The sequence below is a fragment of the Jaculus jaculus genome, chromosome 6 (assembly GCF_020740685.1).
Source record: "Jaculus jaculus isolate mJacJac1 chromosome 6, mJacJac1.mat.Y.cur, whole genome shotgun sequence".
NCBI classification, from domain to species: Eukaryota; Metazoa; Chordata; class Mammalia; order Rodentia; family Dipodidae; genus Jaculus; species Jaculus jaculus.
The window spans coordinates 120,906,507-120,919,313 of record NC_059107.1 but is presented as its reverse complement, the minus strand read 5'-3'; the positions used below and the strand labels follow the sequence as shown (position 1 = coordinate 120,919,313).

Below are 12,807 nucleotides of genomic sequence, written 5' to 3'. Positions count from 1 at the left end.
TTGCTATCTACATGTCTTACCTCATCTGAGATGCTAAATCAGTAAGGACAAGTTCTACATCCATTCTCCCCTACTCACCCCCAAAGCCTGACACATTGTAGAGTGAAAAAGAAAGCACAGCCTAGGTTCTGCAACCGTTTTAAATATGTACTGCATAGAAATCCCACTACAGTTAAAAATACCAAAAAGATCCATGATTAGGCATTACAGAAATTCCAGGGTAAATTTCAGATGAGAAAAATTTTTTTAGAGTTCTCACTATGTTAGACTTAAAAAAAAAAAAAATGGGCTTGTGAGCTAGATAAAATTATTTAAAACTTTGCATCAGTGGTTAAAGGTTGAAAGACTCACTTGCAAATCTAACAATCCCAGTTCAATCCCCCCCCCCCAGCACTCATGTAAAGCCATTGACGAAGTGGTCCATGTCTGTAATCCCAACCCACCTATGGTAAAGTAGAGCAGAGCCAGGAGAATCTGGCAGCTTGCTCATCCGTCATTTGGCAGAATACCTTCACCAGGGAAGACCTTGTCTCAAGAGAAGATGAAAGTATAGGACTGACAGGTCAAGGTTGTCAAGGTTACAAACATGTCAGGGTTGCTCTCTGAACTCCACATGCTCACCATGACACATGCCTTGCCATGCACACATACATATATGTTGACATACACATATAAAATAAAATTTTAAAACTGCATCATTACTATTATGTTGTTGATTACATAGAGATGAAGTCTCAGAACAGTTGCTTGTCTAGAGAAAGTTGTGAGATTGTATTTTAATCACAGTCATTTTGTCCAAAACTAATAAAAATTCAGACATACAGAAAGCAGTGGTAAAAAAAAAAAAAAAGCAGCTTTGTGCTGGGGTAAGGAACACACAGGTCTGAAAGAAAAGTGAAGATAGACGTCTTTGGTAAGGAACAAAAGGATTCACATATTTGATTATAAACTACAACCCAAGCCCTACCAGTGACTAGAAAATGAAGGAATAAGAAACAACAGAACAGCACACATGCAAGCCAAAGTAATATATATTCTCCCAGCACCTGAACATCAAAAGAATCAATAGAACAATTGATGTTCCTGAAGATTCAGCCCCCATATCAAGGACAGATCAAGGTGCATGCTTGAAGTCAGCATTCTAATGTGAATCAGAGGTTAGTAGCATTCTGAATGAGTTCATTGAAAACATTCCCTTCATACATGAAACCAGACAAGTATAACCATTTCATAATATGGGGATATATGACACAATGTCCCAGCATTACAAGAAAAACAAATACTGCCTTTTTAGTTCAATTGCCACCCTGTATGTTAAAATTCCCTCTTGTAGTTTGTAAGATACTTTTTCAGCAAATTTCCATTTGCAGACTTCATCTTCGATTCTGCCGCATATAGGTTCAGATCGTGAATAATGCTTCCTGACTTAAAACCTGAATATAATTCAGCAGCCAACACTGAGATGCATGGATGACTCCAGGGTGATCCACCTTTCAGAAGCCAGACCTTTGTTGAGTTGCCATCACCCATGGGGCCACACACACTGCAGACAGGGACTGCATGACAAGAGATTTCTGGCTGTAGAACAGACAGTGTTTCTACTACATCCCCAAATAATGCTGCAGTTTTTCCTCACCTCCATCCATAACTGTAGTAGAAGGAGAGGGTAAGAAAAAACCTAATCAACAAGAAGCAACATATTCACATAAAATAGAGTTTGAGCCTCTTCATATGCATTATATTAACTTACAGTGAACCAAGCCCATGGCAAGCCACAGAAAATAAATATAAAGGAATTAAGAAAAGGTTCAACATATTAGGATAGTGACAACTAACAGGCTTTCTTTGAGAGAACTCTTCTATACACAATTAAAAATACAAACACTGGACTGGAAAGATGGCTCAGTGATTAGTAAGGCACTTGCTTGCAAAGTCTAATGGCCAGTGTTTAATTCCCCAGTACCCATGTAAAGCTAGATGCACAAAGTGGTGCAAGGATCTGGAGTTCATTTGCAACAGCTAGAGGCTCTGGCATGCCCATTCTCAATGCTTCTCTTTTCTCTCTCTTCCTCTCTCTCCTTGCAATTAAATAAATAAATACATTTTTAAACAAATAAAAACACCAAGGTCATCTACTGAAACCAGCAGGCAAGAATGGTGACACCTGTATGTGGTTCAAAGTGTGAGATTAGTATGGACTACAGAAAGTGAGTTCTAGGCCAATCTGAGCTATATAGAAAGAGCCTGTCAGAGGAATTAAAAATCAAAATGTGAAAATCCTGTTTTATTCAACAGGCCTATAAACTCCAATTGAAATTTATATTTCAAAAGTGATGAAAGTCCAAATGGTTTACATAATATGACCTGAAATAAAATAAAATCACAATCTTTATCTCACTATATTCTTTTTTTATTGCTGGTATAATTAATTATTAGAATCTAAGTGGCTCAAAACAAAAAAAAACATTGTCTTACAGTTCTGAATTCATAAATCTAATAGTCTCACTAAATAAAAATCCAGATTACCAGAAGAACTGCTTTCCTTTTAGGGGTGCCCAGGTGAGAGTCTACCTCCTTTCTTCCTCTGCCTTGTCAGGGACCTCTCCATTTCTTCAGCTGGCTCCCTTCTTCTATGTTCAGAGGCATCCATTTTGCACCTTATGACCTTGTCTCTAGTACCACTTATTTTCCTCTAAACCTACCTGGGAAAATGCCTTGGTCTCCTGGGTAGGATTCACATGACCAGACTGCTCCCAGTCCTTTGACTCAGAATAATACTCCCGTTTCAGAGCCTTGAATTTTAATCTTATCTGCAAAGTACCTCATCATGAAAGATAACATTCAAGGTTTTGTGAATGTGGACAGTGGAAGGGGGCATTATTTTGTCTAATACATCCATTTATTTGGGAATTTTATAGTATTTTCTTATCACACCATGAATAAACACTTCATTGGGGAATGTACTTAAAGCTTATGAAACAGAGGCAGGGAGACAGCTCAGTCAATGAAGTGCTTGTAGCAAGCATGAAGATATAACAAGTTTAATCACAAGAACCCAAATAAAAGTGCAGATAATGGTAGTGCATACTTAAAATCCCAGCACTGGGAAGGTGGAGGCAGGAAGATCTCTGAAGTTCACTATCTAGTCCAGCCTACTTGGAAAGCTACAGAGCAATGTGAAACCCTGTTTTAGGGAAAGCTAAAGAACGGCATCCAAGGTTGTCCTCTGGCCTTGCCACCCACATGCACAGCAACACATGAAAATATACATAATTCTCTTATGAGATACTTTTCCACTCTGAAAAAAAGCGAAATACAATAAAGACTTATGCTGTATGAGCCGACCCTGCACAGATATTAGCTAGTTAGCAAAAAAGGGAAATGCTGGAGGTAATGAATGGCCTGATTTATAATGCATCTTCCCCAGGCATTGCAAGTTTATCTGCTGTAGGCAGAAAAGCCTTTGTGGTTCATGAGGCCATGTACAGGAGACCTTCAAAGGAGCATTAGCATGCATTAACAGTGCAGAACTCAGGATGACTCTCAATTATGGTAACATAATCCAATCCTGTCTTGGGTAGAGCTCAGCCTGCCCATAATAAATTGTCATGCCTCACTATAAATAAGCAACTAAACACTCTGAAAAATAAATTCAAAACTTTTATATTAATAATTAAATATATTTCAACTTCAAGGGCAAGGGCATTGTTTTATTCATTTTTGTGTTGCTGTTATTCTCACTACAGTGTCAAAAGTTCTTAATATAGATCTACAAACTTTGTTTTTGTTGAATCATCATGTTTACTTCATGGGATAGACTAATACAGTCCTATGTGCCAAGCACATGAAAAGAGCAACAAGTTGGCACACATTACCCAACAATAAATAAATAAAAGCATGATTATCAAGAGACTTCTAAGAAAAACTCACCCAGACTCTATAGACGTCTTCCATATGACAAAAAAGCTCCAGACACATGTGCCACCTGTGCATCTGGCTTATGACTGTACTGGGAACTCAAACCTGGCTCCTTGGGTTTTTCAGGCAGGCACCTTAACCACTAAGCCATCTCTCCAGCCCCTGTGCTTACCAATTCAAAATGTAGTTCTTAATGCATACTGGGCTGAAACTTAAAATTACCAAGGAGTAATTTTGTTAACTTTATCCTAAGGCTTGTAACTAATTTGTGATGTTCTGAAACTAATTTCTGAAGGAATGCTTATTGCTTTTCCTAAGTCATCCCAAGTGGTGCTTGTTGAAAGAGCAAATTTCTATATCAAGTGCCAAAGAAACAAGAAAATAATTGATTTCAATTTTTAGAGAGCATGATATTGGTACAACCATCACTGTTTTATACCAAAGTAACTTCAAATGTTAAAAAAAAAGAATTCTCAAGGTCTGGACCTGGAGAAATGGCTCAGGAATTTAAGGGCACCTGCTTGAAAAGCCTGCCGGCCTGGGTTCAATTCCCCAGCACCTACATAAAGCTAAACAAAAAGTGGTACAGGCATCTGGAGTTCATTTGCACTGAAGAGGTCCTAACCTACATACACACACACACACACACACACAAATAAATAGAAAAAATTTTGAGGACAAGAATTTTATTAATAACCCCACCTAACATATCTCAAAATAATAATAATTATATAATAATAATTATAATAATCATATCACATAAAAGCTCAGAAACTTTGTTTTTATTTACTCAAGTTCCAAGCACTCATGTAGATTAAAATTCACTCACTTTTAAACTTTTTGTGGGATAAGGATTTCAGATAAAATCATACAAATATATATAGTAAAATGGCATTATCGTTTCTCATTCCTTAACCCATATCATTTCATCTCTGAGGATGCACAAAAACTTTGCATTTAGATGGAATTTATACTTACTATAATAATAGCCAATTTTAGGTTACTGACTTTCAGTTATAATAATTGTGGAAAATAAGTTAAAAATATAATGGAGAAACTTGGCTTACAAAGAATAGCCCACCATTACATGCAAAAAGTAAAAGTATAAATTTATGAAATATGGCTATAGTAGGTAATAAGCAATAAACTTCATATAGATATTTACTCTTTGGCTGGAAGCACAGCTCAGTTCAGAAAGTACTTGCTGTACAAGCATGAGGACACAGTTCAGAACCCCAGTATTCATGTAAAGTGCTGCCTATAATCTCTGCTCTTGGGAGGTAGAAATAGGGATTCCCGGGGCCAACTAGCAATCAAGGCTAGCGAAAGCGGCAAGTCCTGGGTGCAGTGAGAGACTCTGCATCAATGTGAACAACAGGAGCAATTATCACTGAGGCCTATTAGGACACTGGTTGCTATAACCTAGAAATAATCATCAAATGAAAGATAACTTAATGTACAATATAGTTTTACAACTGATCACTAGAATATAACTTCTCAAAAACCATATTTCCATATAATAATATGGTATTCATTAGGCCACTAGAGAACATCTTATAAGTTTTTCATGGGAGGTACTTAATGTCAATTGAAACAAAACAATTCTACATTTTTGAACCATGACTTATTATATTTGCTCAATTTAAACACATTTTTCATGGACAATTTGTCTTATTTTATTGATTTTTTCTTTAAATGTGTACAGAATTTAATAACTCATTTTCATGTCAATTTTATTCATATTACAACGTTTTAGATGTGCCAGATCCTTAAAAGCAGAATAAATTGATATTTCCATGATCAGATCATCACTGGATAACTAAACAGAGAAGAATCCTAAAAGGTTACCTCATTTCTTGAAACTGAAAAATGGATTCATATGAATCCAGAATATAACCCTTTCTATTTTATGTTGATCATAAGTTCCCATAACAATCATACCACATAAAAGAGAAATACACTAATCCATAGTTTATTTTTCAAATGATGACATACCATCAATATGTAAATAAAATTATCTATGCAATAAAACTTTGACTATTGGAACTCACAAGGAATCAAAAAGTAAGAATGTGAGTCTGGAGAGATTGCTCAATGGTTTAGGTGCTTGCCTACAAAGCCTAAGAACCTGGGCCCATTCCCCGAGTACTCTCATAAACCAGATGCAAAAGGTGGTGAATGCATCTGGAGTTCATTTGCACTGCCTAGAAGCCTTAGTGGGCCCACTCATATTCTCTCCAACACCCCCTCTCTCTGCCTTTCTCCTCTTTCTCTCTCTAATAAAAATAAAATGTTTTTTGAAAAATATAAATGGAATATGACATCTTTCCCCAAACAGCATCTTTTCATGAATGGGACCTTCAAATGACTACTACACACACACACACACACACACCTCTTCTGCAACAGGGGTATATGATTGTAGGAATGCAATAAGGATTTTTTTTAATATTTTTTTATTTATTTATTTGAGAGCGACAGACACAGAGAGAAAGACAGATAGAGGGAGAGAGAGAAAATGGGCATGCCAGGGCTTCCAGCCTCTGCAAACGAACTCCAGATGCGTGCGCCCCCTTGTGCATCCAGCTAACGTGGGATCTGGGGAACCAAGCCTCGAACTGGGGTCCTTAGGCTTCACAGGCAAGTGCTTAACCGCTAAGCCATCTCTCCAGCCCCAATAAGGATTTTTTAAACAGCTATATCTTTGAGTAGCAACACTGTAATAGTAAATCTACAGACCTTATATCTCCCATGATTTTTGGAGGGGGGTAGCTAATATTTTACTTCTCTAGTTTTGACTTAGATTTTCAATTTTTGGCTACTAACCATAGATAATATTGTTACTGCATATTTAAAAAACTAAATTTTTCTGAAAAGCAAAAAAAAATGGCTCCTTCAGTATGCAGACAGACTACAAAAAAAGTCAAGGTGAAGAGAAGGAAGAAGAAAGAGGGGCATAATTCCTATGTAGACAGTATTATGGTTCCCATTCAAAGTTGAAGAAAAACCTCATCTAAATAGAAGAGAAAATAAATAGAAATAGAAATAACTGTGGCTATCCCATATATTTCAACAGTAGCAATAGCATCAACTGTAACAATAAGAAATTAATATGGAATGCATATTTGCTATATGCTAAGAGCTTTCCTTAGTACTATGTAAATATATTATCTCATTTTAGTCACCACCAAAAAATTCTTCCTTGCAACTATTTCACAGATGGGGCCATGGATTAAAAAATGTGTGGTTGAGGAGATGGTTCAGTGAATAAAGAACTTGCCTCACAACTTTTAGTACCTAAGTTTGGACTCCACTTAGAAAGTCAGCAACTGAGGTGGGTTCTGTAATCTCAGTGTGTCTACATAAAAAAGGGAGGCAGACGTGGGAGAATTTCCCAAAACCTTGTGAACTGAGCAATAAAGAAGAGGACCTGTCTCAACATGAGGTGGAAGGTGAATATCAACCTGAAAATTGTCCTTTGAACACACATGCACCACACACATATACACACACAAACACACACACACACACACACACACACACACACAATTTAAAAAAATGTATCCAATAAGACAGCAGGCTGGAAATCAAACAGAAATCTGTCCCAAAAGCCACATTTGTAATCACAAGGCAATATCACCTGAAGATGGAGCAATACAACCAAGCATCTGGTCTCATCTTAATAAGGTATCAAAAGAAGGTGTTCAGTGAAAGTAATCTTCTTCACATTGGAAGTGAAATTCTCACTAGATATGACACTGTGGTCATATTTGCATTTTCAGGATTAGCAAAAGTAAGATACTACTCCTCTTAAGTGTTATGATGGAAAACCCACCAGAAGTCATCAAATAATGATGAGGATATCAATCATCTTTTCCAGTAGAAAAAGTAGAAATGAAATACAAGGCACACAGTTCTGAATATAAATGGACCACATATAAATACATACAATTCAGAGTAAAAGAAATATGACAATTAAGTTTGTTTCAAACATTTCTTGCTATACCTAACCTACAAAGCACTTCTAGTCTAAACAATGACTTTATGGTTTCAAAAAAAACTGCTTCAGCTTTGTGTGGTGGTCCATACCTTTCTTCCTAGCACTTGGGAGTAGGCAGATCATTATGAGTTCAAGGCAGCCTGGGACTATAGAATGTGTACATGGTCAACCTGGGCTAGAGTGAGACCTACCTTGGAAATAATAATAACAAAAAAGACTGGTTCCACGTTGCTAGAGATATTTCCTAGCTCTGAATCTCTGTGACCCCATTTTCTCAAGTAGTAAAAATGAGCATAACTCCTCTGAAAATGTTTACAAATGAGCATCAAGTAGAGTACACTGGCATTGTTTAATCCAGACAAATGAAACATCATCTTTTACATCCTTACTAAGATTGAGCTTATCACCTTAGAACACCATAAAATTATCCAAAGAGCTAGATGTGATGAAGAATGCATATAATCCTAGCACTTGGGAGGCAGAGATAGGAGGATCACTGTGAGCTGGAAGCCAACCTGGGACTACAGAATGAATTCCAGGTCAGCCTGAGCTAGAGTGAGACCTGACCTGGAGGAAAAAGAAAAAAAAAAAAAAAGATAACCAAATTTATCCAAAAATAGCAATAGTAAATGTATGTAATTTTTAAAGAGTTGGCACTGCCTTTGACAAGACCACTCAGTTACATAGTTAACTTGAATCATACATTAAAATCAGGATCTGAGCTATTGGAATGTGTGTCCCAAGATTTCATCTGGGAGAGGGAAGGATGGCTAGAGCAACACAAGCATCAGAGGTTCACATCAGATGCTAGTGCACATAGACTTGGGAGGAAAAATGAAGTATGAGCCAAAAGATGTCTCTAGGGACTTTCCCCTCTAACCTGAGGACCACTCAGTCTTGTAGCAAATGACCTTTTTTCCCCTTCAAAGAGGGGTAGAGATGACCTTAAATGTTCCTTTTGTTAAGTGTAGTAAATTTATTCCCCACTTTCATTCAAATAAGTAAAAGGTGATACTGCTTGGCTTAGGCAGTTCTATATATAATATGGCATTATTAGTCACTGAGCATCTGCTAACTCTATCCAAGGAGCACTGTGTGTGTGTGTGTGTGTGTGTGTGTGTGTGTGTGTGTGTGTATGTGTGCGTGTGTGTGTGTTAGTATCCACCATTGCTATATATGCACACCAGTATATAGACAGAATGTCAAATATGTTCATTTGATAATTTTAAAGCAGAGAAAAGGTTATGCTCATTTTTCTTCCAGAAAAAAAAAAAAACTACAAAGCATCTGAGAATCTACGGGCCATTGCAAAAGGAACTGTGAGGCAATGGAAAGTAGAAACACATCATGGGCCTCTTGCCTACTACTTTAATCCATTACTCCTTGAAACACCCTCTTGGGTTTGATACACAGATATTCTCACCCTAATGATCTCAAGTACACACAAAGGCAGACACTCGTGCACTTTGAAGTCGTCAGCTATGAAAATAAAGTTGTCTTCAACTTAGGTGTTCCTGAGGATCATATATAGCCTCTGAAGCAACTAAGGAACCAAGGGGCACTGCATCGCAAGCTTGGAAACTGTACAGAAGTTCCACAAGTTAGCATCCCTCTGTTCTAAGAAACCACAGCACTGTCTCTTCCTAAGAAGCCCTGAATAATCACAAAGTGGAGGTCTCTGTCCATACTTCCATTTGCACTCAGTGCAACCATTTCCTGTTGCCCTGGGTTACAAGGAAGAGTCACTTAGAGCCCACTACACAACTTGAAAAAGAATCCTACAGAAATTTTAGAATAAAATATATTCTTGGCAACTAACATTGTTCAGAAATTCAGACTGTTAAAATATCAGATCACAAACATTACTATCATGTGTACAAAAATAGGGACTTAAGGTAAGTAAACTTGAGAGTTTTTCTTTTTTTTCCCCTATTACCAAACAGACGGCACATCACTGTCAGCCTTTCATTAAGTGGTCCAAACATAAGTACAGTCATAGCAAGTCGGGGTAATAGTTTCACAACCACTATACTATGAATTAGAGAAATTTATAGTTTGTCACAAACATACCTTTCAACCTCAAAACACGTGACATTAAGAAGTCTTTATGTTAAATACTTCTCACACACATACTCAAGTCACACCAAAATATTAAGTGACCAGAAGGGCATGACATTTCTCATACCAACACAAAAAAATAAATGTTTTTGTTACACCTATATAATTTACTAATTCTGTATTTAAGCCCCATGTAGCTTAGGAGTAATATGTCAACCTACCCACCCAGTAAACACCAAAACTGGGATTCAGGCATAAACAATACAGCATCATTACTATGTCACCACTGGAGACAATGTTGTCAGAAGCATGCCTTTTTTTATTTCATTGGCAAAGTAATAATGAAGCCTTTTGTAAACATTCATCTGAACTGGATAAATATGCCCTCTGGCATAAACAGTGTCATGTGTAGAATTAAGGAAATAAAGCTTGTTTAAGGTGTGCAGCCTCCTAATTGGCTGAAAACAAAGATGACAGTGTGAAGTGGCACAGGAATCCTATTTTCTTGCTTCAGATACATTTCTCCATCTACCAGTAGTTTCTCTTCTTTTTGATCATTCTCTGGCCCAAGAGCCTTCATTCTCTATTAATAATTCAATTTAAAGACAAATGTGAACACAAAAGAAAGGAGGCGAAAGGGCATGCTCTAAAACTGAGACCTCTTCCGTCTCAACTGTCCAAATCACTCAAAGTCGGGGAAGAGCATTGATCAGTACCACTTTTGCGTGGGAAATACTGATCTCAAGGAAGATGAGTACAAGTATATTTTTGGAGAATTTTTTGAAAATATAGTAAACCATGCATCTGTCTAAACAGAAGCTATCTCCTCTCATCCACACCCCCTTTGTTTCCTCATGATGCTGGCATCTCATATGTAAGAAAAGAAACGACACAGTACTGAAGAGACAACACAAACAAGGCAGTGGACTTTCAGCTCTAGAGGGTCATTTAACAAGAGGTGCTAACTTTGACCTACCTAGCATAGTTGTCCACATATTAATAACCCAAAAACAAAAGCTCTGCTATTATTGTATCTTCACATGTTTTATCACCAAAGTCCGAGTCTAGTTATTTCACACAGAAGTTGCTAACCCATTTCTATTCTTTGGCAAGGTCTGGCCAGCTGCTCCTCAGCGCTTCCTACTTCAGCCTGCTTGGATTCTGGGAAACAAGCTTGTGAACCTTCATTACCACGTTCTCAAGCCAGTGACCAGCTATGGCTATTGCTACTTCAATCAGCTTCAAAAAGGAGATCATTAAAATAAAAGTTGCATGTTCTTTGTAACCAAGAGGGAGGAAAACTGTCTCCAAGTTCCCAAAAAATAAATGCCAAAGAAAAGGAAAAAGCATAGCAATAATCAAGGAGGGAAGCTGCACTAGAATAAGTCAAAATTTTCTTCCATGATTCATTTATTATATTCATAGCTTATTTGGATTTAAAACGCATGCAACCCTTACAATATGCGTCGTACTTGGAGCTGCAGAACTCTGATTTTGACAACCAGACGCCCAGCTTAGATTGCATTTCTGCAGAATCCAGGGGGATCAATAGACTCAGGAAACAAATATGTTGATGGATGAGGACGGATCTAAAAACAACCAGGTTGAGGTGGCCACGTTGCTGGTTTCAGTTATTCCCATTCCAGCAGTATGAAAGGTTACAAAGGATTCCCCCTCCCCTTTTTATTTTATTTCTTTTTTAAGGAGGAAAGAGGGAAGAAAGGAAGATTGGTGCGAATGGTGAGGAAAAGAAAGAAGGATGGTGATAGAGAGAGAAACCCAAAGAGGGGCGGGGGAGTAGGAAGCAAAGCTATGATGTATGGAAGCTGGCCAACCACACAGCCGAGAGCTCCATCGCCCCCAAGGCTGCATCCCTCCCTCACAGACTTGGGATGCCTAGCCCTGACAAGCCCACCGCTCCCGCGACCCCAGCGCAAGCAAGCAATGTGCCATGCCCCAAGTAGCCCCACTGCATGCAGCCCATCGGAACCGCCACTCCCCGGACCGTGCTCATCACCCCCATCTCAGACTTCTGGAGCCCCCATCACTAGTCTCAGGCAAAGAAAATTAAAAAAAAAAAAAAAAAAACAACTAGAAAAGCTGAATGATGGGGGGAGGGGACCAGACAGGGAAGGGAGTGGAGGAAGCAAGAGAATTTTTTTTTTTTTTTTTTTGCATTAATGTGATCATGGATGGTGAGGAAGTGCCAGAGAAGGGTGCCGGCGGCCAGCACCTGGTGTAAGGAGCAGGCTGTTGCCTGCTACGCGGGGCTGGGCGATGTTCCACAAAAGGAACTTTGCCCGGCGCTCGGCGCTTTGCAAGGCGAGAGGAGGAGATCGCAGCGTTACCTGGACGAGGTCACGCCGGCGAGCCGCCGAGATCCTCAGGTTTGCGATGGAGCCACTTGATGGTTACTATGGAAATCGTCTTCCCGGGAAGCGGGGAGAGCAGCAGCCGAGCGCATCCCGGGCGGCCGCCCCGGAGCCAGGAGGATTCAGGGAGCGCGGGCGCGGGGACCGGGCGCGGCGCCTCTCCCGGCCCGGCTCGCTCTTTTCTTCGCTCCTGGCCGGGCCGCGCCTCCCCGCCCCGCGCTGCTGCTGCTGCCGCCGCCGCCGCCGCCGCCGCCGAGCCGCCCGCGGGCCGAGCCGAGCCGAGCCGAGCCGAGCCGAGCCGAGCTGAGCCGAGCCCTCCGCCCGACGCGCGCAGCCCGAGCCAAGCGCGAGCTCGCCTCGGCGCAGCCAGCCGGCCTGGGCTGCGAGCGGCGCTGTTTCCCAGCCTCGCAGCTGCGATTTAAAGGGACAGTCGCGTCTCGGGGGGTGGGAGGTCGGGGT

At 39.6% G+C, this 12,807-nt stretch overlaps 1 protein-coding gene across 4 annotated transcripts in view; it reads right to left on the bottom strand.

The window, feature by feature from the left end:
* The window catches only part of Nav3 (neuron navigator 3), an 830,635-nt gene extending 818,134 nt beyond the window's left edge, over positions 1–12,501 (bottom strand). For all 4 annotated transcript variants that reach the window (XM_045151620.1, XM_045151622.1, XM_045151621.1 and 1 more), the window contains exon 1: positions 12,325–12,501. The gene's annotated coding sequence lies outside the window, so the exon portion shown is untranslated. The remainder of the gene's footprint in view (positions 1–12,324) is intronic.
* Between the last annotated feature and the right edge of the window lie 306 nt (positions 12,502–12,807).